The sequence below is a fragment of the Ornithodoros turicata genome, chromosome 4 (assembly GCF_037126465.1).
Source record: "Ornithodoros turicata isolate Travis chromosome 4, ASM3712646v1, whole genome shotgun sequence".
NCBI lineage: Eukaryota > Metazoa > Arthropoda > Arachnida > Ixodida > Argasidae > Ornithodoros > Ornithodoros turicata.
The window spans coordinates 17497186-17521622 of record NC_088204.1 but is presented as its reverse complement, the minus strand read 5'-3'; the positions used below and the strand labels follow the sequence as shown (position 1 = coordinate 17521622).

The following is a 24437-nucleotide window of genomic DNA, read 5'->3' as shown; positions in this document are numbered from 1 at the left end:
AACTGACGGCTTTTTTTTTCTTTTTTGCCAAAAGATCATCATTAACTTCAATAAATGGCTATTGACATGCTTTTGTGGCATTGGGAAAAAGGAAATAAAAATATTTCTCAGCTGGCCTTGCAGGATTTGAACCCATCAACCCACGATTAAAATAATCACGCAATCGAGAGTCACGTGGCAATGCTCCCGCCACTGATTGGCGGTTGCACGAAAACTTCTCCAAGTTTCACTCGGGGAACGATGCCGAGCAACTTGGGTTACTGGAGGTTCCCGATTTCGATCGACCGACAGCATAGTTGGTGAAAAACGTAGCACCGCATAAATGCCGCCTGATTTTATACGCCTGTTAACTTGTTGTGTGGCGGTATTAGCGAAAGCTCCTGCTGCTAAAGATTGGGTCCGGCGAGGTGTGTATCCCTACGCGTTACAGCCAAATCTGAGCTTCCCTCGCACTGCGCTGATTGGACAAAGAAATGCGGGAATGGGCAGTTCCCGCAATACGTTTGCTTTGATAATTGGATGCGCTGGGTGAGACGTACGCTTGACGTTTTGCGCCGATTTGGAGGAAGGAAGGAGTAACCTTCAAATTGACACATTTATTCACGTTTTAATTCCAAACGCCGCAACAGGTGAATCTCGTTCTTGTAACATATTCATAAATGCTACACGCACGCCTGAATATAGTATAGAGGAAGCAAAGAATAATTTTCCTACGTGCCGCAGCAAGCGAGATATATCACTTTGAACCAACACCACAAAGAGACAAAGCCTGATCCCATGAGCGACATGACGTAACAATTGAGAATCCTCCAATCACAACCTGCAACGGCAGTAGCTATGGACACGAGCCGACATCAGCCGCATGGGCATACACTCGTAGCCACAGGAAGCCTGTATTTGAAAATCGCCTTCGTAGATTGGCTGATTTTTTCTGTCTACGTGGATGGAGATGATGCATTGAGCAGGCTTTTCGTATTTAGGTGGCGCTGCTTGAACCCACCACAGCGCCGAGGTCTGACGTCAGAGAAGCGAGTTCTTCGGCCGTACCTGTTGCTCGTGAGCACGTGACCTATCCCGCGGCCGCCTCACCGGAGGTGACGTCACAGCCCGATGAGTTTCCCGTATTTGCTGCGCCTCTTTTCTGCCCTTTACGTATCACCCCTGTTGCTATAAAACTTGGAATGTATGTATATACGCTGAAGCAAGCTGACACCGTCATTTAGACTTATCAGACATAACACAGGACGAAATGTCACGACCCCTTTATTATGACGCAAGCGATTCGCGAAAGCTATTGAAAGAAAAGCGTTGATGCCCCGCAGATGAAACCCCCCACCCCACCCCAACACGCGGAAACGCATGTAACCTACGCCGTAAACTAAAAAGCATATCAGACACAGTCACACGCAACGTAGACATATCTCGATTTCTAGAATGTGAACTGAAGTGAAAAGAGATCCTCCTCATTGAAACTGAATGGCGTACAAGACGGCGAATCATCTGGAAGCTGACGCTAGACAATGCAAAGGACACAAACTGCCAAACAATGCCTCTTCCATGCAACTTTCATGATGCCGTAATGACAAAGAGAGGGATAATATTATCAAGTCGGGAGTCAAATTAGCAGCACGTCGCTCAGAATGACACTGAACACAATGGCTTGGTATTCGGTTGTCCGAGTATCTCCGAGTTCCTTTCTTGTGTGCAATGAAAGACGCAGTGTTTTCTTTAACGGTATCACTTCCTTGTGCGTGAGGAGGTGGTAGGGACAGAGCAGAGACGCAAAACACAACCAGATAGGACTAATCTCAAACCAGATCCACACGTTTTAGGAAATGATACCGTCCACGTCGATACATTTTTGACGCTTTGCTCAATGTTCTTTGAATTATGCCAGCTTAGCACCGCATTAACATCGCAGACAGATCTATTCACTGATCGTTTACCAGGCAAACCAGCGACCACCATGTCAGACTAGTGTCAGAAAGAAACAGCTATTGCAAGGCGACGTGGCATTCAGAGTATAGCGACACCAAGTTCCACAGAGGAGCAGGGAAGCCATTTTGTTTCCGCTCTACAACAACGCCATCCCCACTTGAGGAGCAGAGACAGCTAACATAACAATGCTCCCCGTAGGTTATGGAAGCGTGTGTGATTGTCGTGCGGTATTTTCTTCGTTTTGCCAACGAGAGCGAGCCGAGGAGGAAGCAGAGTGAGTATGATAGATTACATTATCTGGCCCAAGCAGGGAGCGTGACCTCACTGTGTCCAGCCGTCCTATCTGCGGCGCAGTAATATTTTGAGAGCTGACTGATTAGATTTCTTTTCCTTCTTAAGTGGAATTCGACTATAGCGTGCGCGGAAACAAAATGGCCTCTCCTTGGGCCTCCCGCTCGCCCGTGGAACTCAGTGTCGCTGCTAGGAAGCGAAGCTCATTAGTGACTTTAGATGAGGTCACAGAACTTGTGTAGGTTGCGCTGTTCTACGCAGCGGACCCACGGTTAATTCCTGTCACTTTAAAAAACCGTAAAAGTTATCACGCAGGTCCTGTAAAAGGTAGGTAGAAGAGAGCTCGTAAGCGCCGGAATGCTGCTCTCGGAACCCTTTATACTTCTTCGAAGAACCCATTCCTGAACAGCACCGTTCAGACGACTATGGAGCTTCACGACAACAAAGGTAAAGACAAAGAACATAATTGAATGGCCCCCTGCAATAATGATGTACCCATTTTCAAATGTATAGTGCACAAGTTTTTACAGGTGTAAAAGACGTGCCTTCTAAAGGTTTCTCTCGAAAGCGACGCAACTTGGTTTGCGTCGTTATTGCAGAGAGACATTCAATTTTGATGGCGTCAGGTTTCGGGGATTCCCTTTGCAACGGCTCCACAAGTTCCGAATCCTGATGCCGATGGCAACGGAACCCCGAAAACGAAACGTTTTCCGCTTACAATAGAACGCATATTCCGATGGCACAATACACAAACCATTACCTCACTTCACTACAAGGTAATTACACTTGACGTCCTTGCTAAAGCCGACGCAAACATTTCCTCAGGGGCAGTTTTCAGGCTGGAAACCCTGCATCCGGAAGTCATGCACGGCTCGCATCAAATGGACTGAAGCACATGTCGCACTTAAAATTTTGTCTGTACTCCTACTCCTTGTCTCGGGTGTAGTTCGCAGTCATGCACCAGCCTGTCTGTACCATTTCGCTTTTGCACTTTCGTGACGGGCCTTCTTCGCCATACTGTTGTTTTTGCATTGAATGACGTATAAAGTGACGTAATCATACCTGGCCGTTTGCGGACAGAGACAAAACAAAATAGCAAAAGGGAGGTGACAATTAACTCGTGTGTCTTGAAGAGGTATGACTAGCTGGAAAAAGTAGCTTAAAGACCTGTTGCTGTCCCATTCAAGGCCTAATTCACAATACAACAAATATTATATAACACTTTCACACAACTGTTTTCCGCGATTTCTCTGGTCTGGATGCTGCGTAGCATTTTTCCCATTGATTAGATTGTTACATACATTTGTTTAGATAAATTTCAAAACCTAATCTGGCTTGAGTGTTTTGCTTGCTGTAAGGTGTATGATTCTAGAGACTGTTTGAATTTTGATGTGTGTTAAAACTTCAAAGAGTGTTCTATAAAATAATGACAAGTATAGCAGTACCTAAACCACTGATCAAAAATGAAAGCAATGATAACAGCCACTCGAGTATCAAATCAAATGTAATTGAGTTACTCTCGAATTACTCCAGGTTATGCTGACAAACTACTAGAAATAAGAAGGGAAGTGCCTCAAGACGAGAGCCACCAGTTTGCTGGATTTTCTATCCTTCTACTGCAAACAAGGTTTCACAGACCACACGTTTCTTAGGTTAAAAGGACTCGACGGGACCAATGCATATGTCGTGCACCAAAATACCACTGCAGAAAACGAAAGACATCAAGAGAACTGAGATGGCGGATCCGATTATAACTGACTAACATGATGAACGTTCAAATGGTGCATACAGACCAACTAAAACTGAATCACGATCAAAGTTAACGATCCAACTTGCTAACGTTCAAAAGCCAATCATGAGCAAAATTATTGTTTGGGTATATGCACTTGCAACATCAGTAACTACAAGGAAAGGGGAAATGTTGAGCGTAGTAGAAACTGCTTAGGCTTTTGTTGATCTCTCAGTTCAGAAAGTATTGGTTGAAGTTATTGACCGAGCGAGAAACACTAATTAGAACTATGCAAATTTGACACGAAAAGCTAGGTTGCCAAAAAGTGTCCCATTTTGGAACAGGACTGCAAGAAATGCATTTCAATTCTGCCACAGGATTTGTCGTTGTGCCTCCTCTAAGGCTATTCATACAGGACTGATGAAGTTTGCTCACATAACTAATGTGATGGTCAGTCCCGGACCCCAACACATAACATGCAAATAAAAAAAATAAAAATAAAAAACTTCGCTGTGTGGAAAAAAGAGATACCGAGATGTGTCTTCAAGTGTTTCTTGAGCATGCGAGATGTAATTAAGTTACAGTTACTAATTTTAGAAAGTGATGTGATAAAGTAATTCACAAAGTAATTCATAAGAGTAAGTTAGTGTCTTAGTTACTGTAACTAATTACTTCACAGCTCTGACTGTTACTACCTGCTCTGAATCGCTGATATCACCTGGACAATGCAATGTGTCGCACAGTTTGTGAAGAGGATTATAGTAGCAGCTACGAAGTGCATGACTGTACTTATGTAGACTTCCTGAATTATGCTGATACACTCTCTTCACGTTCTGTTGCATCGTTTCAACCTTACTCGAGAAAGCTTGATGGACACAAACGGTGCAGATTAAATATTAGCTATTAGGTAACATATATTAGCTTATTTATTTCGTGGAACAGGAAGTGAAGAATGATTAACACAATGCAATGGAATTTGTAGTGGCATTTTCATACAAATGTGTGTGTTCATACCTTGCGATACAACGATGCCACGCTTCCACGTTTTATATTCCACTAAGATTCCAAGGGCACATTCCACATTGTATACATGTGGAATGTGCCTATGTACTCTTTTATTTTTTATTTTGTGTGTGTGTGAAACTGTAGCAGGTAGATAGCTACTGGAACATCACCAAACACGTGTCTTTTTATCACGAGTAAACCCAGCAACAGTATCTTCCTGAAGTAAACAACCGCCGTCCCTCAGTCCCTGGCAGGTATCTTATCTTTCAAAGGGCGATTGAGACACGCTCTTCATTTATTATCAGACTGTAACGGGAAGATTCAGAGAGATACTATTGTGTTGCGCTGTCAGTCAAACAGACAAGTAGAAAAACAAGAAGGCACCCAAAAGAGGCTGGGAATGCGAGAACTGCTGACATTAAAGGACGCTACTGAACGTGTGCGAACCGAACCGCCAAGCCGAAAGTTGTAGCATCAGGAAATCGCATCGCTTGCTACTTCATGACCGAACGCCAATATCAATGGTCTGCTGTTCTGCACAGGTTATTATAAAGCCGGGATCGTCATTAGGCTTAGCTTTCTCATCCACGAACCAGCGAAAGCAACCTAACGTGCTCCGTCCCGCGACATGCTTTCCTGTTTTACCGACATTTTTGAGAGCATGCAAAAGGTTTCTACTCACCAATCGAAACGCAGTATATCCCACTACCGATGTCTGTCACCGATGCAGAAGTTTCACAAATAACACACCACCAACAAAACAGAAAAACTTCACTTTTTCCTGAGCAATGTTTCACAAAAACACAGGTGCCACTTCTGAGAATTCGGGTGACGGAAAGCAGAAACCCTACGTCACGTACTCTCGTGCACAAAAAGCGAGGCACGCGCCGCCCGAAAGGAGAGTGTAGAGAGAGTGCGGCTCACTAGCGCCACACCACGAGACCATTACGAACTCCGCGAGCAACATGGGAAACCGAAACTGCTTGACTTCATTTTGTAGCAGTAAAAAATAGTAGTGATACGTCGCATTTGTCCTTCTGGATTCATCAGGTGTGTAACTGTTCCTTCTGAGGGATCATGTGCAGTAAGGTCGCAACAACCTTTGAGGAATCTGAAGTCGGGCAATTTATAAAATGTGTGTCTAGATGTTTTTGTGTCATTTTATCTGCGAATAACGCTTCTTGCTAAGGGCGTTTGGAATTCAGCATCTGCAATAGTCACTGTCGCGTGAGAAAATCCTGGAGGATATTAATTCCCCCACAACAAGGAATCTTTGCAGGTCTTCTGAGCCGTGGGATCAGAAAGCACGCCTCAAACGGAGGCACCCTGTTCAGCTTTACGAATGGCACATCTAGTAAGAATTAAAAAAAAACTGAACTCCGTCTAAAATATACCGATGAAATTGGTTCAAATACTTTTTTGCAGTCCGCGTAACTGACTAGGAGAAGGAAGCCTAATCCTATGGCAGACCACTCTTTTCCACTGTGTTCTATACTCTAAACCCATAACAGAGTGAGAGAGAGACTAAGTTTAGGATAAGGCGTAACCGCACACCCACCCCTGGTAAGATCTCTGTTGCAAGCTCAAGTGGGATGACGCCAGTCAGGAAAACCGAAAGCAGCTTCGCAATGTACGAACAACATCGGCATAATCGCTTCGAGGAAGCATCGTGTTGCGGACTGCCCTTTGTCGTAAACAGAAAACCAGCACGCTTATGGTTTTGAAGCGTCGGTGTTCATGAATTGCTTGTCGCAGTGCGACATACCGTGTGTTGCTTCCAAATAGGCAATCCATTTCGTTATCTCCTACACAAAGTTACCCCCCCCTCCTCCCCCTGAGTCCAAGCTTACCCTTTCGTTCGCTAAAACGACTTGGACATACATCGAAATCCCATGAATTACAGCGGTTAAATAGCGATGTCATGTTTTTAAACACTGACATATCGTCTTACAAAGCAATCGAGCACTCTCCTTGATTTCCCTTGTTTCGAGAAGGGGCTACCTCCATAGGTAGTTTTCTTACCCTTGTTTCGAGAACGTGAATTTCAAGATCGGGGATTTCGCAACCGGGAATATCGAGGTCCTCCCCCACCACCGAGAGCATCTTCAAATAGCTCTGCCATGGCTGGATGGACCCGTCGACGAGGATCACGAAGGAACCAAAATCTTAATCATGTACAATTGTAACTTTCTGCATGCCCTCGAGAGGATAGGACAGTGGCTTCATATCCTGTTAAGGTGTTTGCTCTTTGTTTGTAACGAAAGAGAGAGAGAGAGAGAGAGGAGAAATTGAACTCGTCTCCCGACTTGCTCATATGCTCTACTCGCAAGTTCGCTATTCACTATGCACATGTGCGCTATTCAGAAATCCACTATTCACATGTTCACTAGCCTGGTTCCTGTTCCTTCTTTATCGCGAACAAACGTTTTATTTTGACTGTGTACTGGACTGCTTTACGTATATGCGCCTCAGTGGACTACAAGCCAGACAGGGACAAGCGAGTAAAAAAATAAAAACAATTGAAACTGATGGCAGTAAATGACCTGTAAGGGTTATGTCCAATATGAAGAAGCAATATCCACCCATCCTACTTTTTCTTTTTTTCCTTTCGAGTCATTAATATTATTCATGTTTACGCACCTTTCTGTTCGAGAACGAAACAACAACGCATTCGTTCGGAGCTCACGAGGGATGCTTCCTTATGAGTACGAAGTTATTTATGCAGACGGAAGGTTGCGCCGTAATGGGAACCTTGAATAGACATCTCATACTTTCAGTGTTTTGTTTTAAAGGGGCGATGTCACCTGATAAGGAAAGTATGCGCACCGTCTCAAGGACGTGTTCTCGGTACAGGAACGCTCTCCCCCCACAGGGACTTTCTCCTTGGACGAGTTCCTTATTGTGTTCACTGGCGTCGCTGTTTCTGCAAACAACGTTCTCGAGCGTAGTTAGCGTAGTGGTTCACTGCTGTGACGCAGTGACGCAACATGAATACGGACCAATAGGAGCAGCTTGTGCGACAAAGAACAACGCCCCATGACTTGAAAATCCGAGACGAGGTAGGGACGAAAACAGACACACACAAACACGGTCTCAACGCCCGTTTATTTCAAAGCGATAAGAAATTTGAGAGAACTCCCGCAGGGCAAAATGTCGAAACCTGTGATGCAAAAATACATGGCGGGCAGTAGCAGACGACAGTACCTGTTGCAGCAAAAGTGACGAACGAAAGAATCAGAAGCGTGCCCACAAACAGCTCCACGAGGTTCTACGAAGTGTCTGCTATCATCTGGCATGCTCGCCATTTGGGGATCCAGTGTTTCCTGTTGTCGATTTTACCGTTATCTTTTTTAATCGATTTTGAAATTACAAGGAGTTGTGGAGACCAAGCGGCGTTGCTATATTTGCTTCCACCGTGATAATCAACTACTGAACGAACTTTCAAGTGCATCAGTGGCAGGCATTCGTTCACCCCTTCAGATTGGTGTTGCGCAAACACTTCTTCCACCGCATTCATTGCACCTTTCGATTGGCATGGGGTAACTTCGTCAATAATCCTGGCGGTTACCGTGGTACAGGGAGCATCCCAATGAAGACTACTGAGGGGTGCTCGCATGTTTTCTGTGGTGGGTATATATAGTTCTCTTGGACTACCCAAATCCTAGAGCAAGAGGGTTTACACGCCGCTCCCTCTCCTGTGCCACCATCATCTCTCCCCTCCCTCTCCCACCCCCACGCCCCTCCTAGGTGTACCGAACCGCCACTTCAGAGCAGGCTGACCGTACCTTCCCCCTACAACACCTGCCCCTTTCAAGCGAGCCTGTGGAACCAAAACAGGTGTTTCTTTACACAAACACCCCTTTTCTACGTTGAAATCCGTACAAAATTTATGGCACTGCCAGGCTCCCTACATTCGCATCATAAACGTACGAGACACATTGCGAACATCGAGTTGCTGCGTGGACTCATTAAGGGCGATTAGATAATCTCGGGGCCAAAGCGCGTTTATATGTGGCAAGGCTAACACGATAAGTTACAAGGGAAAACAGGCTGGCGACTGCGGAGTTGCAGTTGGAAGCGCAATATATCTGGCACAGAGTGACGAAGACGGAGATTATGGTATCCGCTCACCGAGTCTCTGCACGATCTACACATTACAGCCGCAGAGGGATTAACGGTCGTTTCTGTGGAATTATTACAGTCCTGCTACGCAATTGTAATTCGCCGTAAAGGACCATTTTAATTGCCAAGAGGAATTAGCCAAGAAACTGGGATTCACCACGGAATTACGCTTCTCAAAGCTCTCTCTCTCTCTCTTTATATATTATTTATTATTGGCTTCTTTCTGGAGCCACTGTATCATTCCTTTTTTCTTTTCTTTCTTTATAAGTACGACAGTATGCATGCTGTAGTATGCTGCGTACGTGGCAGGAGACGTACAAACAAGTGTTGGAACAACAGAATACAGACTGCACTGAAAAAAAAAAAAACAGAAATAAAGGAAAGAAGGATTGAAGGAAAGTACCCCCCCCCCCCCCCCCACTCCAAGAGAGTGAGAGAAAAGCAGCAAGATTAGTTCTTTTGAGTACTATAAATACCTTTCCACGACCATTAATCCTTTTCAAGGGTAGATGCATGACCGTTGATGCGAAATTTTGGGGACTGTTCGCAATGCGGTAGGACAAAATTCAGGGTCAGGGACCAAGATAGAGAGCGATAAATTAAGAACTCTAGGGAAGGAGAAATTTTGACACTGCCCAGTTTACACATTGTTTTCTCCACCAGCCTTTTCACTTCCACCGTAAGTACCCTTGCGCCCTCAAAATTAATCGAATTTAATTTGCAAAACACAACAGAAAATATTGCGGCAACAAGTTATTTAAAAAATAAAAAAAAAGATCCAGGTCCGAATGTATTGACCGAGCTGTCCCATGCCGCCCATTCACGGGCGCGATCCCACTACTGCAGGACGCGGGAGATTTTGCCTGCTGCGTTTCCGCCCTGGACCGGTTCTCTCCTCCTTAGGCGACCTGGCAACCCCGGGCTCCCCTAGGGTTTCCATATCGACGCCCAGCTTAGCGCGGACACCCGGTCAACATGGGTCAACATGAGCCAGAACTCCCGATCTCAACCCGTCCGACTGGACCAGGCCTCCAAGCAGCTGGATTACAGAGGCACGCCACAAACCCCCGGCCGTTCAGGCTGTTTCTATTCGGGTATTTAACGCAACCTTCGGCTAAGTTGCACGTTTACTTTGTTTTTTGTAGCGTCTTAGTGTGAACAGTATGGGTACAAACTGTTGCTAATCAACACGCATGCCGTTATTAATCATAAACTTCGCTGTGTGGTCTGTGCCGTCGAACACACATGAGCTTGAAAATGTCGCTTATAGTTCTCATTCTAAACACGTGATGGCGCTATACCAGCGTGGACGGGCTGAGCGGCCGAACAACGTTCACCACTCTTCGAACAGATGGCGCTAACGCACCGTAAGTGCCGTATCCACCGTACTGCTTGTGAATGTGATTCGTACACAATTCTGTTTTGTTTATTTGGTTTATAAAAAAATCAACAACAACAAAAAAGTTCTTCAACAGAAAATGGGGCAATTTTGTTTCGTGCTCCACGCTCAACCCTATATTTCTTAGCACTTGTGTTTCACAAAACTGCACCCTTTGGCTGAAAATGAGAATGCAACACCGGCATATCACATGTCACTGTTTGATTTGTGGAGGAAATTGTGGGCACCGGTGAGAATGCTAACTTGTTATTAAAACACATCCTTGGACATGTTGGCAATCGTTCGACATACTAAAATCGATAAGATAGACGACACAGACTCTCAAGTGGCATACGTTGGAGTTTTAAGTTATTTCAAAAAACAACAAAGTACAATTTAGGACATTTGTCTTCTCGGCACATGGAGAAAGCTCATCTGGTACGACTTTGGATATCACTTATTTCATCGTGTTATTTATGCTCGTCAAAATTCTCTGTGCGCTTTGTAATATTTAAGTGTTTTATAAATTACTCACCAACAGAAAGACACACGCAAAAATCACGGTACCATCCAAAGTGACACCGTTTCAAGGTTTCGTTTGCAAAACGACCAAATGGAGCTCAATCTAGATAAATCAAGAAATAAATCAATGAACATTTTCGAAACATCGCGGCAAGCAGATGACTCAAAGTTAAAAACATCACCGCGTAATTTATCCTACATATCTGACCCCGAAAGAATGCTTTGTAAAGTGGTCTTCCAACGAATGACCCACATTGGAATATAACGCAGGCTACAGTCGACAATGTCTGCGTATGAAGCGCAGCTCACCTATTCACAACAGAAGCGCCTGTCTTTTTGTCTGCAACGAGACCTGGATAGCTGACCATGCCTGCTTCCTGTCCACGGAAAAAATTGCGCACAGCTACTTGCATGCAAACAACACCGAAGCTCAGCCAAATTCGTAGCTAGCGGTCGCTATACAGTCAAGGTGTGGCAAGCCCTCGAATCCACAATCATGGTGTTGCGCCTTGACGGGAATAAGATGCTAGAAGCAGTATGAATTGCAAGCAGAATTGCAAGAGCGCGACATGTAGCATGTACATAACTAGGGCTTCTCGTTTAAATGCCGAAAAACACCTGGTGAATGTATTTTTGCAAATTCGGCATCTTTTGAAAAGTCCGCTTTTAGCGGAATAGCAAGCCGACGTCTCGTTTGGCTGACCTTTTTTTCTTTGTTCTAATAAATATACCCCCCCCCCCCGTCAGTCTACATACAATTATATAGGATTACCGTTTTGGATTTGATATTTGGTGTTTTGCGCAATTTGGATAGATAGTGTCTCTATGCAAACAGTACGTGCCGTAGAACGTATCTGTTTAATAAATTATGTTTAATCAATATCCATATAACAAATAAATGGCGTGACTTTAAAAAAAATCATTTGCGTTCTGCCGTTAACCAACCCGTGTACTTTTTCCTGTAATATATTCTTACCACGCGAACTCGGGCATTTATTTTTCGTCTACATATTACTGCTGAAAAGGCAAACATTTCTATGCGAAATCAATGCCAATAAACACCCGCCGAATTTGCGTGAAAATAAATGCCTTTTTTCTGTTCCTATCCAGCACACATGAAGCCGTTTAAGATACAACAACAACTTTATTGTAGTATTATGAATGGGGAGTTCCATCGCCAGGGGCGATACTCTACCCGATTTCTTGTGGTGATGTGGGGAATAAGATAGTACTTCCTATTTGATCCTGCATGCACAGTCTTTTCTGCAACCCAATCGAAGCTTTGCTTCACGGTTCACACGACGCGGGCAACCCCAATTATTTCCATGTTTGGAACACGACCTACTAGATTATAACGACCATGTCATAGGCACCCCTTCCCAGCGCCGCATTTGGAAGCTATAGCGGTGGCGCTACTCATTGGCCCGGATATTATATCCTCAACTACTACAATACTTTGGACTTCAGCTTATCTTCGTATTTTTGTACAAGCCGTGGATGTCCCACGGAAGATGTTTCATTCTGGAGTTGACTATCATCATCATTCTACGCGTTTTCATAGGAGCTCTTGCTGTCGTCCGCTACGGTACTCGTACGTCCGCTCCTGCGCGTTCAAAATTCAAATTTTCATTGTGCAATCATGATGCAGATCTCGCGGGCCGATGAGTAGCGCCCCTAGCGGATCGTGCGGACGGGTTCCCCATAGGGGTTGCCGATTACGACATGGTCGTTATAATCTAGTACGTCGTAGTTTGAAATACCGGCACATGATATCTCCATGAGCTTAGTGCTTCCTTTCTGTAGCAAAGCTACCACAAAGAAAGTGCAGACTAAGTGCAAAAATTTCTGCTCGCGGACAGAAAGTGCATTGCGGTTTCCTTCCCTCATAAAATTATGTTACAGCTTTTTGAATGTGTTCCAATCCCCGACTTTTCCTGTTCGAGAGCCGGCCGCCGTACCAGTGCAGGACATTGGCAAAGGCTATACGTGATCACTTTCCCTGTGTGCCCAGATCCGTCCTCCAACGCGCATGCGCGAGGCGAGACCCATCGCGCAAATTGTAAGATCTATAGCCTACAGCTGGAGTATGAATGGTCACGAGAATATGTCGATGTGCCGTTATTTAAGACCACGGCTTTAAAATCTTCCGGGCACTGGTGAAGCATGCGTCCCCGGTAATCTAGGGTCGGGACGTAAGAAATCCGCGCTCTCTGTTCATTTTAACGGATTATGCTTTCCGCTGGCCTAGGTTAGGCAAAGGGATTCATGAAATAATTTAAGAAATTCGAGAGATATTTCGAGGCAAATCCGATATATTCACTAAGCGTGAAAATAATCCAAAAGTTGTTATTTGTTACGTTAAGTCGGAGTCCCCTCTTTCTTTCACTAAGTGTCCGAAGTCCTTCAGTGTCCAGAAAGGTGAACAGTGCTTTGTAGGGCATGGTGTCAACTGAATTGGAACGCATTGCCGAATTGCAACGACTTTACGGTCGTGTTCAACTTAAGAAGAAAAATAAATCTAGCTGGTCAACTATATACTGGTTAACTATATAGTTGGTCAACTGAGCTAGCTGGTAAACCATACATACGCCGTTGGAGACAAGGAGACGCAATAGCGCACCAGCTAGCAGAAATCCTGCAGCGCCACCATGCGCCATCAGTAGGGTTGCGCACTTTCTGCCGTTGCGTATAGTTACTTATGGCGAATTCGGGCTGTCATTTCGTGCATGGCAACTGTTTCTGCCAGATCCCGCCTTTTCTCGCCAGTTTTGTCAGATCTAGCATGTTCACGTGGCGCCTTCCCAGCGCCAGGAATTTGCCAGCTAGCACTTTTTCCACCGGGCAGAGGATTGCCCTACTATATTCGGTGGCATCGCATCCGCATCACCAGGGTGGCGAGGGACCTCATTGGCCCACACGTCGTAGTTCACGTGGCCTAGCAGACGACGGAGCCCGAAGAAGCGGCCGCGATGCCTCTAGCGGCGTGATCCAAACGATTAAAACCGCTAGATTCCTGCCACTCATGGTCGGGTGGCAACGGTCACGTGATCCAGCTCGGATGCCGACCTAGCAATTTCCGAGCGCTAGGCATTGTTGCCACGAAATCACCACCCCAATTCGCCATTAGTGTCATGCGGTCAGTCTTAACACGCAATACGGAAGCAGAGTGAGCATGATGGATTACAGGGATGGATACAGGGATGGAACATGATTGGATTACATTATCATCTGGCGCAGGAAGGAGCTTGGGCTCTCTCATACCAAGGAGGAAACCCATCATATCTGCGGTGCAGTAATATTTTGAGAGCTGACGAACTAGATTTCCTTCCCTTCTTAAGTTAAACACGACCATAGTATACCTCCGCTCGAACTGCGCATAGAATTTGCATTATGACCACCAAAGCCTACTATGAGCTCTGTACGGGCTTGGAGCCCGATGACGGAACTTACGATGTCCCCTGATGCACACTTTTGTTCTGGACATAGTCACGTCAGTAGAGATTAGAACGGCGATTGGTAAGGCTACGGTTTGCTGCACCACAATGCCGACTGGTCCGCCCAAATACAAATGAAGCTTGGCTGCACTACCAGGTGGCATTGCACTTGTGGCAACGATAAAAACGATAAATAAGAGTGCAGGATACGCAGTCCGGGGAACGCTCGTTATGAGTGCATTTCGACCGGATTCGCTTAGGGAGAGTGAGCTTTAATTAAAATGAACAGGAGGGGCGTTGGACGTTCTGCGAGACGGAAAGTTCAGGGACTGCCCAGTTCCTGTCAAACTCGAACGTGTACGTTGTAACATGGTATTGATTATGGGCTGGCTGCGTAGCAATTTATCTTCATTGTTATGCATGGTGGGTTGTTAGCTGTATATTCTCGTTCTTAAGCCCGATGGCATTCTTTAAAAAAATACGCTTCCTCTACTCATTCTATGTGGCGAATTTCCCCATTCGTAAACGTCAGTGCATTTGTTGTTGTTGTTATAGATATGTAAATTTTACGTCCTAGAGTGCATTTTATTTGCAACTAACCAAAGGGCAAACTTGGAACCAAAACTCGAATGCGAGAAATATATGTTGGTACCCGACGGTACAGAAAAAAGTACAGTACCACCATCTCCGCGAATATTAGCATCATTAACAAAATTTTTGAAAAGCATCGAATCCAATATAGATTCCAACGATTAGGGTATTCCCCCTCTTCCTTTTGGGCCAAGCCTTGCATGAACACCATATTTAAAAAAAAGAAGAAAAGAAAACGCCGGAGAACTCTGCACAAAGCCGCGGTAAGGACTCCCAAGCAGTGGGCTCTTGCTTTGGGCCAGTGAAAAACAGTTGGGCGTCGTCTGTGCCTTACGTCATGGATCTGCGACAGCAAACAACGCGGCATTCAAGAACCACGAATCCTTGTTATGAGCACAACTTGCAGTGGCCCCCTCGGTTAAGTGTCCCGACATGTACTTCTCGATGGCCGACCTCATGAATGATTTACCTCTGTGGCAGGTTCGGCCGATTGCTTGGTCCGGACGGCACTTCGTATACTGCATTTATTAGCCCACAATATGAGGTCTTCGTTTGAGGCTTTCAATGTTTCTTGAAGGAATAGCAAGGCTTCACGAAGACCCTACAAAAAGATTCTGACAGAATCTTTTTATTAGGTGTTTGCAGCAAGAAAGCAACGGAAGTGTATGTTACCCATCCCTAAAAGAAAAACAGTCGAGAATATATACAGGGTGTTTGCTCTAACGTGTCCAAAAAGTTTATTTAAAGCGAGCGATAAAAGAGAAACGAGCGCTACTTTTCAGCTACTTGACTAAGAAGCGGGTGCTACTAGTGAAGCAGTACCCGTTTCTTACTCAAGTAGCAGAAAAGTACCACTTGCTTTTCCTTTATCGCTTGCTTTAAATATAATTCCTGGACACGTTAAAGCAAACACCCCGCATACAGGGTCCGGCCGTGACATTCCATTCGATCTGTCACCCGCACATGCCACCTCATTTATTTGCTTTTCCAGACCTCGTTATCTCCCCAGCTATACTACAATTCCCTCCACTACCCACAGTTCGATGCTCCACCAGCACAATAACCGAATTTCCGACGGATATCAACCTTGGACTGTCACCCAGACGCTCCTAATCGTTTGTTCCATAGATTCGCTCTGTGCTACTCACCTCCAAAATAATCCTATTGGACAAAAAAATCTCCATGGTTACGCACTAGTGACGCGTGATAATAAGGCAAGAGTTCTTTTGCCTCCATTATTCGTTATTTGCACTCCGCAATGCTACAGGATGGGGGCAGACATGGCGAAATAGAATATGGCATGGACACGCATATCCTGGGCGGAACCACTCTGTCTTTTTTAAACCAGCGACTAAAGGGTGTTGTCCGAGCGCTCGTCTTTTGATTGCTGTGCGCGAAGCCTAGTTTTGTCGCCTTAAAAAGAGAGCGAAAGGTTTCTTTCTATCTTTTTTTTTGCGTGACGTTTTCGGACAATAACGCTATACAGTCTCTTGGTGGACCAGACAGTTCGGTGACATTTCTCTCTTAAAAACAGAACTTACAATGCGTATGCCTGTGAATGTATGTTATGCACCGCATTTCACTCCATACCAGTCTTGTTCTGTGCCAACATCATCACCATCATTCACATCATCGCAATCATCATTCATCCACTATCTCTCCCATGGCAGGAGTACGCCTTTTTTGTGACACTTACGCTGTTCATAATTGTCACAAAAAAGGCGTACGCCTCCCGTTTTCAACAAATCAGGGCAGGTAACGATATCATTCCAGATTATGGTTGGCTAGGAGCGTGCCATGCGGTGAACTTCATTTTTAAGAGTGTTCCTCTATAGGACTGTTGCCGTAGAAGGCAGTCAGCAGTGGGCAAGGGGCTGCAGGCGTAAGATTTTATTCCACTTGGAACTTCTACTTTCAACACGAAGCAGTGAAGGACCACTTACTTCACTACATAGCACGGTGAAGGCCCACCATTGCACAGAATGATACTTTAACACTCCCGATTTGTGGAAAGGGGCGTACGCCTTTTTTTAACTATACGTAAGTGTTCCAAAAAAGGCGTACCCTTCCCGTTTTTAGCCATTCAAGGGGCAGAGCGATGTCATTCGGGATGGTGATTGGCTAGGAGCGTGCTATTATATGTGATGAAGTTACGTACGTTTTCCGCTAAAGCAAGAAACCTTGTTCTCTTTCTGCAGGAGGCGAGTCTTGCTCAACGACCCCTCTAGCCCTTTGCACTCCCCGAAAGACTCACGCACCCGCTACGCATCTCCACCATTCACCCTCCACTAGTTTTTTTTTTTCTTTTTGCTATGGTCGTGACGCTGCTCACTTCTGTGCGGCCAGCAACGGCGACCAGGTTCTGTCATTACCCCCTTCCCCCTCTTTTTTTTAGAGTGCAGTTGAATGTGACCTGTCTTGAGCGCATGCTCCAGACCCCTTGTCCTGGTGAGAAGTGCGCTACACGGCAACGGGGACAATACTTTAGCTGAGAACTGACCACTCAGACACTGACCACTTCGTAACATCACAACGCTGTCAAATGAGAGCTAATGTTTTCTGACTAAGAAACAGCGGAACTGGCTGAATCCAATAAGAAAAAAAAAAAAAAAAGCACAAGCTCACTTAGTCTGACGTCACATGGTCGTATAGCCACATGGCAATGTCGTGTTAAGACTGTGGCTATGGCTACGACTATGGCCACTGCCTTGGTTTACTGCATCGCGTCAAACTAGTGTACAGCAACTCATCCGTTTTTTGGGGGGATTTGTGTTGCTGTCGCCGCCGTTCTGTATCGGTCAGGGTTTATACGCAACCGGGTATTACAAACCTTGCACAGAAATGAAATGTAATCAAATAAAGAATACAAATAATGCTGGAAACGATATGAATGGTATTTTCTTGGTATGCGTTCCTTGAAGCTTTATTTGTCTGTGTAGCCTCTACGAGTACATGTGATTTCACATAAAGATACAGGTTAGATGTCAACCGATGGAAAGTGCGTGTTTGCAGTGCAACTCCAGTAAAGTAATTAATGTTCAAATGGGTGTGCTATACGTTACTACGTTGCATTTCCTACATGTGACACAGAAGAACATTACTTCATGACACATGATCCACTGACCCCGTGTGCCCAACTCGGAAAGTGAAACTGGCAGTGACTTCGCCCTCTACCATGAGTGCACGTCACACCTCCATCGGAGTAAACCTTCCCATTTTGCCGTTCTCTATAACATTCACATAAGGTCCCAACCAGGCGAGGAGGAAGGGAAATGTCACAGTGTAGCGTCCCTTTTATTGCAACGCACGCTTGAATAGGACGAGCGACCGCGCTTCCGGTCGATGTCCCATTGGTTACCAGCATGGCGACGTCACCACTTCCGGCGGCAAGCTCGAACGCTGACCGGGGTCGACGTCACGTTTGCACGGCCCATCCATCTGTTCGGTCACTGTGAACTGCGTGTGCTCTGTTCTTGCCTCATTGATTGGGTATCGGACCTGGACGGAACGCTGGAGTACTACTGAGGACGCCGCAGAGGGTGTTCCACGAGGAGACAGACCTGGTTGTGTTTGTGCTTCAAGACCTGTGTGGTGCCCTGGATAGCCGGACTACTAATGCGGACACTGCAGAGTTGGATGAGGTCCAAGAAAAGAAAGTGAACCACAGTAAGTGGGACAAGTGATTGGGGGCAAAGTTCGTAAAGCCATGCTAATATCATCCAGCCAGCATCTTCACCAGATGCTGAAATTTGTGTTAGAGCGACACCTGAAAAAAATTCTGACGAATACGTACATACCTACCGTTTAGCCATAGTTGTCGTTTTAGGCCTGGGTCTCTCGAATGATCCCCTGTGAAAGGTATTGGCTAGAGTATTTCACTGGATTGGCTTCTGACTTCCTTGTCTGTATTGCTCTGAAGGGAGAAAAAATGCACATTTACTCGGTCGTTGTGGTACCCACATTTTGTGACATTGTATAACCCCCTCCCCCCCAAAAAAAGTGCGTCATGTTCGTGGGGGATCGTATAGCAGAAGGCAGACCTGTGCGGGATTTTTTTTTTTTTTTAATGTGCATTCCACAGCAGGCGACTTTTGTATCGTTCTGTTGAGATGCGGGCAGTCCGTGTCGTACCACAAACGCCCCTTAATGGATGGCGTTACAAGACGATAACAATTGACAGAAAAAAAAAAAAAAAACTGTACCGAGCCAGTTCCGCGACAAGTAAGACAAACCGCCCCGCACACGTCTTGGACAGAAAAATATTTCGCGCGTGAAGCGTATATTTACTTTTTTCGCATGCTGTTCCATTTATGGCAGAATAAATACAATAAATACATACAACAAACTGCGAAAGGACGGAACCTATAACAACTTACGCAAGTTTAGCTAATTGAAGTTGCAGTGCTGCGTACTTTATTTTTCTGCGTTTCTTTATTTTCCATTCCTTTTTGTAAGCCTTCTAAGCGCAAAAACTTCACTGCCCCTTCGTATAACATGAAAGCACAAGCGGTAGAAGGAAAGACTGTAGGAAATTGGCAATGCATGTATGTGCGCAATGAGCTCGGATGAATCATGCTTGATACCATTGTCATCTCAATGCGGAGATGGAAATATTTAGCTCTTTAACCTTATAGGTTTTTAACCTAACCTAACACACGTCAGCCTAGCTGGAAATTTATTTTATTGAAGATTTTGACGACAACAATTAGACGTCTAATTTCATCATATCAGATAAAGCATAATCTGTCCACGATATCAATGTGCACTTCCACCGACCCCGTGCAGCAAATTCGACATATTTTCGGTGTGTGAGCAATTTATAAGTAGGGTCTTACTTTTTTGTGTGTGTGTTGATTGATTTTATTTCTATACACACATTGTACAAACAGGGTGGAGGAGACAGAGGGGAACACTCCCTGTTAAAGTCTCTTCCCTAATGCGCATATAAGGGTTACAACAATTATGAGCATTGATATTAATAACAAGGTCTACAAAGTATCGCCAACACTATACCGCCAAGCACAGTACACTCTATGCCTCCTTAAATGCCTTTCCCGGATTCGAGGACGAAAATCGAGTGCTATTCTGTAACTCTTAGAAAGCCTCTGAAGTATTAAAGTGCGTACATTGGTGAATTGGTCAAAGTGCAAACATACATCATTTGGCAAAGGAGCGAAAACGACAACATGAACGACAACACACAGGGCTCCTACGCCTTGCGTGTTGTCGTCCAGATTGTCCGCGTTTTTGATGATGCACCAACTAGCCTACGTCATCATTGTGAAACATACATACCACGTTAACAATCGGAATTAGCCGAGGTAGGCACCTTTAGACAGGCGCCAATTAACGCCTTTTTCCTGATTTGTTTGATTTCATGCATACCCGGCCATTTATAATGAGAAGCACCACACGTTGTTGTTGCATTAAATAATATTTATGTCAGGCCTGCGTACAAATTGCTACTGAATAGTGCACGTGATTCAACGTGATGCGTGGTTGGAATTCGGGAGGGTATTTTCGGGAAGAACCGGGTTTAACCAGAAAAAGTCGGACCCTGTTAAAAAGGCATCAACAGGCAATATGACTTTTAGGCTTTGAGAGAATGTTTTTAATCACGAGAGCGTTTAAAAAAAAAGCGCTGCAAGAGACTCAATGTCGATAAATCGTACGATAGTCAAGAGATGGCGCTGTCACACGGGATTCTGCGCATGTTACTAAGCAAGCGCCATCTGCACAGCGTCGTGTGAAATTTGGAGTGCACGCCTAGCGCTCGCTTTCAAAGGACTTGAAGTCAGGGAAACTTCAATTGACACGTCGGATGTGTAGTATGCTTCATTTAGTATGCATGAGTGAGACTCAAGAAAACAAGAGCGTGTCTTCGTTCGTTGTGCTCCTCTTCAGGTGCACAACCCCCAACCCGCACGAATTACCGGGCATCGGATGATGTGACTGGCATAGTGACGTGAAAGAAAAAAAAAAAAAAAAAGAAGAATAAAATACGTAAATGCATACGGACACGATGTACCATAGAGGAATGAAATAGCGTGACTTGAGCGGCAGTTCGCAGGCACGTAGAACGATAGCGATTTATTTGAATAAATTAAAGGGAAGTAGGCAACTCTAATAAGGGTACAACACAGGGTACCCTTAGACGGGGCGGATCCTTTGGCGAAATAAGTTATTACGATAAATTACAATTATTTTACCTTCCAAAAAACTTTTGGAAAAACGACTGGGTTTATATGCACAAAAGGTAATCCAGAAATAAATTTAGTGTTGCTTCTTCGCGTCTTGCAATGTTTAGTTTCTTTCCGAGGGTCACATGGCCACAAATGCACGACACAAACACCCCCTTTTCTGCTTTAACTTTAGTGGAAAAACCCCATGGAGTCTCTCTTATAAAATAAAGCAACCTACACGACCATAATTTGAGCCATTGCTATTGCCGTCAACAATACTCTCTCCCGCTATAGTGGACCAAAACAGAACCATTATAACAGGAATTTCATAGCTCCTTTAGGAGGGCCTGGCGAAAATATATCTGGGCAACTCCGTGGCAGGTGGTTTTCGAATGGCATTCATAGAAATAGATGTAGCCCATAAACTATAAGCTCGCCCTAACTACTTTACTTGAAAATAAGTCCCTATCAGGATCAACAACAACAGCAAATAAATCGTGGCTATGACCTGGGGTGATTCACCACGGGATGTTACCTCTGCAATTAACCTAGAAGAGGAGATTTTGTGCCGGGTATGTAAACATTGCAACAGGAGAAAACGCAGTTGTAAAGTTTATGCATGGCAAACCGCCTTTGTGTGTGCGTGGGGCGCATGTTTATGTACGAAACGACCCGAGCTACCAGTACGTTTTACCGAAACTCGGAAAGGCATCATTTGCATCTCGTGATTCCTCATATAGAATGGCAAACACCTGATCCCAACAAAAAACACATTGTTCCACCACGAAACGCACTCAACACCAGAAGACGCTTTGACGTAACGTCTCAGTTTGCTTCCGACAGCCATGCCCTTCAACCCATTCCGCATGAAAGACTAATTTGACTTTGACGTGGAGTAAAAACCACGGAATTCTTGACAGCTGAGTACCGAACGCGAAAGGCATGTCAAATACGTATCCGCCGTATTTCCTGGTTCGGGTCGGGGTCAGGGAAATACCTTCGACGTTTCCGCGAGCCGAGCCGACGGTCTGACCCTCCAGAGTCATTGGAACGGAGATCCGTCACTGTGTGTCATAAATCGACTGTCGGTGATCCGTTCAATTGCCGTGGCCGGATGAAGCAGCTATCCGCCTGTTTACATTATTTTCACGCGTTGTACGAAGCCGTAATGGCTTTGGCAGTTGTGTTGAATGCGTTGCGTGATGATGGTGGACACATTAGCCTAGAGGAAATGATGTGTTTATGGAACCGAGTAAATGTGACCGAATTCGGGACTTTTAAAGTGATATCGATGGGGGCGTATGATGGGTGCATAAAGGCACGGTTCCCCGCGTATTCTATAATGTCACGTAGGGCTGTGCGTACAGTAATTTTAAAACTGAAGCGAATACGAAGTGAATACTACGTACATAACCGGACGAACACACACCTATACAGCACATATGACGTACATAATACGTGATATATGCACAGGGATCTTCGTATGGAAGCAGCGCTGGCTTTGTTTTGTAGCCGCTCTTCGGAACTGTATTCGCCTTGGAAGAGACATCGTTGGGATTCGACGTTCCTATTCCATGGTAGCGTTCAGATAAAGTATACCCACAACGCTGTACACGCGCAAACGCGGGTATCTGCACACATCGTGTGCATTTATTCACTCCGACTTAGGGAATTGCGTCGTTTTCTTTTTCTTTTTTTTGCTTCCAAGATAATAAAATTGCAACAGAAAACATAAGGAATGGTCCCTTCAATGCTATGTTCCGTGGAACGTAGCTTGAAAAATAAAAATAAATGGTTCACACTTCTATTCGCCTGCGTTTCGGTCACTAATCACGTACTCAACAGTTCAATTTTCTCCCTCGAATATCAAAATACAGGGTGGTTAAAAAAATTACATAATTTTTATAATAAAACTATGAGAGCTATACTGTTGTACCCAGCCGCCTACAATACCTAGATGGGGTTTTCACACGTTGGTTATGCGGCAAGGCAGGCCATCCTGTCGGAGGAGGAGGTAGCTCTCATAGTTTCGTTATAAAAATTCTTTACAGGACAAAAAAGAAAACATAAACGTCCCGTGTATTTAAAAATTTGTCGCTCTCTGCCCCCTTGATGTTCTATGAGTTCTAGACCTCCATCGTTAGAGCTCAGAAACTGAAGTTCTTTTTGCATTTTTTTTTTCAATAGTATATCGTTAACATGCTTTGTATGCCTTTTGGGTTGGGTTTGCACATTGTCCTGGGTACGTTCATTCGGATATCGATTTATATTGAGACAAGTGCTCTTGACACATGCCTCTTCATGTTTCTAGCATGCTGCTCTGTGCGCCTTTGGTCAGGCTTACCTTTCCGTCAGAAATGTATTTCTCTCTGTTCGTCGGAACCATTTATCTCAACGTCTCGAGACAACTGAGTTATCTCCACATGATAACCTCACTGTCACCCACTCCTTCCTGCTGTCTTGTCTCCCTCTGCCCCCATCTGTACGCTGCTCATAGCCCCAGTTGTTTCGCGGCACTAACACGGAATAAAAAAAAACAAGAAAAACAAAAGAAAAACAAACAAACAAATAAAGTGGGATAAAAACAAAAGTGCCTGTCCTTCTAGATGGAAACCAGAGGATGCGGATGCGACGCGGGGGTGTAGCTCAGTGGTAGAGCGTTCGCTTCGCATGTGAAAGGCCCCGGGTTCAATCCCCGGCACCTCCAAGATGTCTTATTTTCCATATTTTGTTGTTTATTATTTATCTGCTGTAGGGGTTTATCTGGCGTGACCAAAACTACTCGTATCATGGGGGTAGTACGATTCGATAAAAATTATACTAAGCGCTATTCCAGCAAGCTGGTGCGGGTTCGGAATGAGATAACATTTCCACGAGACAAAGGGAGCAGACGGGAGCCGACTCCAGTGTTGCTAGCAAAGAGGCCGGGAAGAGTCACGTTTAATCCTTAAAGGTACACTCCGGCACTGTAACATAATAAAGGTATTCAACGTTTCGGAAGCAATCTGGTTCCATCATCAGGTAGCTTAGCCAAATAGGTTGTCACAAATCATTTTTTCTGATGATGGAACCAGGATTGGTTTTTACCGTTATTATGTTGCAGTGCCGAAGTATGCTTTTAAGGACAAAATATGAAATATGGTTTGTCGTGTGCACTCGTTTCAGCTTGGATTTAATAACCGTTGGACACAAAACCAATACCAACCGCTCGTCGCTCACGGTCCTAGTCATCTCGCACGACGTAA

At 44.9% G+C, this 24437-nt stretch overlaps 1 protein-coding gene and 1 non-coding gene across 4 annotated transcripts in view; one reads left to right on the top strand and one right to left on the bottom strand.

Moving 5' to 3' along the window:
- Nucleotides 1–5823, bottom strand: part of LOC135391209 (uncharacterized) — a 147620-nt gene extending 141797 nt beyond the window's left edge. For all 3 annotated transcript variants that reach the window (XM_064621362.1, XM_064621360.1, XM_064621363.1), the window contains exon 1: nt 5646–5823. The gene's annotated coding sequence lies outside the window, so the exon portion shown is untranslated. The remainder of the gene's footprint in view (nt 1–5645) is intronic.
- An 18004-nt stretch (nt 5824–23827) lies between these two features.
- Trnaa-cgc (transfer RNA alanine (anticodon CGC)) lies at nt 23828–23899 on the top strand. Its single transcript has one exon. It is a non-coding gene; the product is annotated as a tRNA-Ala (tRNA).
- The last annotated feature ends 538 nt before the right edge of the window (nt 23900–24437 follow it).